Below are 5,000 nucleotides of genomic sequence, written 5' to 3'. Positions count from 1 at the left end.
GGAAAAGCCAAAAAGTGAATCTCAGCACCAAAAACATTTGCGACACTCTTGGCTGTCTGTGTTGAGGTGCAGTACACAGATTGGACTGCCAGATGGGGGTGTTGTGTCGGCGGTAGTGAGTGGTTTACCCCTCTATCACTGAGATTCTCTGCTGTTGGCTAGACAATGAAATGTTCCACGTTTACAGAAGGAAGTTGTGGGCAGCGCTAGCTCCGAGCTAGTGTAGCATGATGCTAACGCTGCATGATATAATAGCTAAGATACTAATCCCCTGATCTGCGGCTGGGGGATACATTCATTGGATGGATGGATGGATGGATGGATGGATGGATGGATTGATGGATGGACGAACAGAGAGCGTTAATGAAAGAGGGATGATGTGGAAATAACGTCACAGACACAGCAAGCTATCATTGGTCAGGATGAGTTATTGACCTCTGACCCCTGTAGTCATCCAATTGACATCCTGCGCTGGTGTGGGGGCAGGGTCTGCCCATATGTGGACTATAATCAACTCTGTGTGTGTGATGCACTGCTCCGGCCGTGGTTTTCTAGGAACCACGCAACAAACACAGACAAGTACAGTACGCTCTCTCTCTCTCTGTCTCTGTCTCTGTCTGTCTCTGTCTCTCTCTCTCTCTCTCTCTCTCTCTGTCTCTGTCTCTCTGTCTCTCTCTCTCTCTCTCTGTCTGTCTCTGTCTCTGTCTCTGTCTGTCTCTGTCTCTCTCTCTCTCTCTCTCTCTCTCTCTCTCTCTCTCTCTCTCTCTCTCTCTAACTCTCTAACTCTCTCTCTCTGTTGGTTTTAGGGCCAGTCTAGTTCCCTGTAGTATTGGCTAAGGATGTGTCTCAAATGGCAGCCTATTCCCTATATAGTGCACTACGTTTGACCAGATCCCTATGTGCCCTGGATAAAAGTAGTGCACTATGTAGGGTTCTACTTGGGATGCTGATTAAGTCAATAAGTACCTAAAATAATCCTCTGCCTCCCTCCTGTTCAGTTGTCATTAGAGAGATGGGTTAGGAGACCATATACAGATTCTATATTATTATTTATTTTTAAATCGCGTGCGTGCGTGTGTGTGTGTGTGTGTTAATCTCCGGGGATTGACGGCTGCTTTTTGGTCTCTAAGCTGTTCTCATCTCTACTATCTCTGCTACAGTGAAGCTCACAGCCAACGAGAGAGAGAGGGAGAGTTTTTTTTTCCCCCTCCTCCTCTTTCCCTGTATCTGTCCTCGCCTCACTCTAATCCCCCCCGTCGGTCCGTCTCTCTCCCTCCTCTCTCTCTTTCTCTTGGTGCCAGGTCTAAATTAAAGGTGGACTTGACAGGTGGGCATCTTTCCCTTCGGCCTCTGTTGCACAGCTACAAACCAAGGGACACTGCAACCTCTCTCTTTCATTCCCTCTCTCTTTCATTCTTTCTTCTCATCTACCTGCAAACACACACACGCTGTAAGGGAAAGTGAGAAGGCAGGTGTGTGTGTGTGTGTGTGTGTGTGTGTGTGTGTGTGTGTGTGTGTGTGTGTCAAGAAGAAACCAGCAGTCACATCATACCAACATCTATCTTCTGTATGAAAACAATCTATTTCTTTACCACCTTGTTTGGTTTTTGCTTGTGAACTGGTCACAAGTTGGTCTATGTCCCAAACCCTTCACCCTTTTCTATATGGGCTCTGGCCAAAAGTAGTGCACTATATAGGGAATAGGTTACATTTGGGATGCAGACGTTATCTGTACATGTAGAATATTCTGTGGCTATAATATTGTTAGTATTATTAATCTGTAAATGTATTTCTATGTTGTTGTCATTTTACATGACCTGTACTACTGACTAAAGGTGTCCCTGGACAGGAAGGAGGGATGGAGAGGAGGAAGAGGCATAGTGGAAGCAGGGGAAGTGTTTGAGATGTTCTAGAAGTGAAAGACATTTTGGAATCTTTCTGTCCTCACCTTCCTCCCCCTTTTTCACCTCTCTTTCACCACTGACACTTGCTGCCTCTCTCTTCCTCTCCTTCCTCACCTCTCCTCCCTCTTCCTCACCTCTCCTCCCTCTTCCTCACCTCTCCTCCCTCTTCCTCACCTCTTGTCCCCCTTCCTCACCTCTCATCCCTCTTCCTCACCTCTCATCCCTCTTCCTCACCTCTCCTCCCTCTTCCTCACCTCTCCTCCCTCTTCCTCACCTCTTGTCCCCCTTCCTCACCTCTCATCCCCCTTCCTCACCTCTCCTCCCCCTTCCTCACCTCTCCTCCCCCTTCCTCACCTCTCATCCCCCTTCCTCACCTCTCCTCCCCCTTCCTCACCTCTCCTCCCTCTTCCTCACCTCTCTTCCTCTCCTTCCTCACCTCTCATCCCCCTTCCTCACCTCTCATCCCCCTTCCTCACCTCTCCTCCCTCTTCCTCACCTCTCCTCCCTCTTCCTCACCTCTCCTCCCCCTTCCTCACCTCTCATCCCCCTTCCTCACCTCTCATCCCCCTTCCTCACCTCTCCTCCCTCTTCCTCACCTCTCCTCCCTCTTCCTCACCTCTCTTCCTCTTCTTCCTCACCTCTCATCCCCCTTCCTCACCTCTCATCCCCCTTCCTCACCTCTCATCCCCCTTCCTCACCTCTCCTCCCTCTTCCTCACCTCTCCTCCCTCTTCCTCACCTCTCTTCCTCTTCTTCCTCACCTCTCATCCCCCTTCCTCACCTCTCATCCCCCTTCCTCACCTCTCCTCCCTCTTCCTCACCTCTCCTCCCTCTTCCTCACCTCTTGTCCCCCTTCCTCACCTCTCCTCCCCCTTTTTCACCTCTCCTCCACCGCTGACACTTGCTGCCTCTCTCTTCCTCTCCTTCCTCACCTCTTGTCCCCCTTCCTCACCTCTTGTCCCCCTTCCTCACCTCTTGTCCCCCTTCCTCGCCTCTTGTCCCCCTTCCTCACCTCTCTTCCTCTCCTTCCTCACCTCTCTTCCTCTCCTTCCTCACCTCTCTTCCTCTCCTTCCTCACCTCTCATCCCTCTTCCTCACCTCTCATCCCCCTTCCTCACCTCTCATCCCCCTTCCTCACCTCTCGTCCCCCTTCCTCTCCTCCACCGCTGATGCTTGCTGCCTCCCTCTCCTCCCTCTTCCTCACCTCTCGTCCCCCTTCCTCTCCTCCACCGCTGATGCTTGCTGCCTCCCTCTCCTCCCTCTTCCTCACCTCTCGTCCCCCTTCCTCTCCTCCACCGCTGACGCTTGCTGCCTTCCTCTCCTCCCTCTTCCTCACCTCTCGTCCCCCTTCCTCTCCTCCACCGCTGACGCTTGCTGCCTCCCTCTTCCTCACCTCTCGTCCCCCTTCCTCTCCTCCACCGCTGACGCTTGCTGCCTCCCTCTTCCTCACCTCTCGTCCCCCTTCCTCTCCTCCACCGCTGACGCTTGCTGCCTCCCTCTCCTCCCTCTACCTCACCTCTCGTCCCCCTTCCTCTCCTCCACCGCTGACGCTTGCTGCCTCCCTCTTCCTCACCTCTCATCCCCCTTCCTCACCTCTCGTCCCCCTTCCTCTCCTCCACCGCTGACGCTTGCTGCCTGTCCATCTTGGTTTAATGTCCCCCTCAATGTGTATATTCACCATCATTGTTTATTTTAACATTCTAAGACTTGTAATAAAAAAATAAGAAGAAATGTACCTTTTTTTTGTGATAATTGATAGTCAGGTACAACTCTTTTGGTTGTGAGGGTGAATTTGTAAGTTTTTTAACATTTTCCGTGTTGAATGCTCCGTGTTTTATGTATGGTTCACAGGACCATTCCTAGGGTACTATAGGGGAGAAGACCACTTTTTTAAGTTAAAGTTCCAGGGTGCTTTGGGACCTGAAAAGTTGTCTTTATAATATCCCAATTTATATCTATTTATGTACATCGGAGCATTAGTTTGGGCATAAAATATTAGTTTGATTTGATGAGTGTGTGTACAATGATCTCAGTAGTAATCTGGTCTATATTGCTCTGAGAAACAGACCAGTATGTTTAACACACTTGTTCTGATGAGAATGTTTTTTTTAAGTATTTTTAAACGCTGAGTTTTAAGTTTTTAATCATTTTTAAAGTGATTGCACTTTCATCACCCTGTTTTTATTCCACTTTTTAAATAGTTTATAGTGTCACCTTATCTGTTCAATCAGTGGTTCTCAATCCTGGTCCTGGGGTCCCGAAGGGGGACACATTTTAGTTTTTGCTGATTTTAAAATGATCAACTGATCATCAAGCTTGGATGATTTGAATCAGGTGTGTAGTGCTAGAGCAAAAACAGAAATGTGTCCCCCTTTGGGTCCCCAGGACCAGGATTGAGAACCACTGTATTAGCTAGCTACGTGACTCTACTATGTTCTAGAACACAGCCAGAGAATTCTACTGTAGAACACTAGAAGTTCTAGAACACGGCCAGTGGTTCTATGTAAAACGTGCTGAAGAGTTCCATTGACTTTGTGTGCATGTAGCAAATAAGATCTAAATGAAACATAAAGACCAAGCCAGAAGGTTGCTCTTGGCTCGCTAACACTGTTAGCCAATTTCCTACCCGGGAGACTCAGCCTGGGGGCTTATTCAGTTTCGCATAGAGGGCTAGCTTCACATTTCTCTCCACACACTGTAGACTGTGTGGCAACTCTTTTCCTTTCCTCCCCTCAGGCCTTATTTAAGGCTGTCGACTGTCATCCTGTCTTACATACATCCCTCCACCCTTCTCTCCCTCCATCTCTCCATCCTCCATCCTTCTCTCGCTCCATCCCTCCATCCTTCTCTCCATCCCTCCACCCCTCCATGCCTCCACCCTTCTCTCCCTCCATGCCTCCACCCTTCTCTCCCTCCATGCCTCCACCCTTCTGTCCTGCCATCCCTCCACCCTTTCATCCCTCCATCCCTCCACCCTTCTGTCCTGCCATCCCTCCACCCCATCCCTCCATCCCTCCACCCCTCATCCCTCTGCCCTTCTCCCCCCTTTAAGAGTTTCTCTCTGAGCCCCAAGCCACTTAAGAAAGAGAGAGTTAGA

The 5,000-nt window shown here is 49.6% G+C and overlaps 1 protein-coding gene across 2 annotated transcripts in view; it reads left to right on the top strand.

Moving 5' to 3' along the window:
* Positions 1-5,000, top strand: part of LOC106578106 (1-phosphatidylinositol 4,5-bisphosphate phosphodiesterase beta-3-like) — a 101,806-nt gene that overhangs the window by 96,531 nt on the left and 275 nt on the right. For both annotated transcript variants that reach the window (XM_045700505.2, XM_045700504.2), the window contains exon 33: positions 1-5,000. This exon is cut by the window's left edge and continues 1,113 nt beyond it; it is cut by the window's right edge and continues 275 nt beyond it. The gene's annotated coding sequence lies outside the window, so the exon portion shown is untranslated.

The sequence above is a fragment of the Salmo salar genome, chromosome 18, assembly GCF_965601325.2.
Source record: "Salmo salar chromosome 18, fSalSal1, whole genome shotgun sequence".
Taxonomy (NCBI): Eukaryota; Metazoa; Chordata; class Actinopteri; order Salmoniformes; family Salmonidae; genus Salmo; species Salmo salar.
The sequence above is the reverse complement of the archived record's forward strand: the minus strand, read 5'-3'. Positions and strand labels throughout refer to the sequence as shown.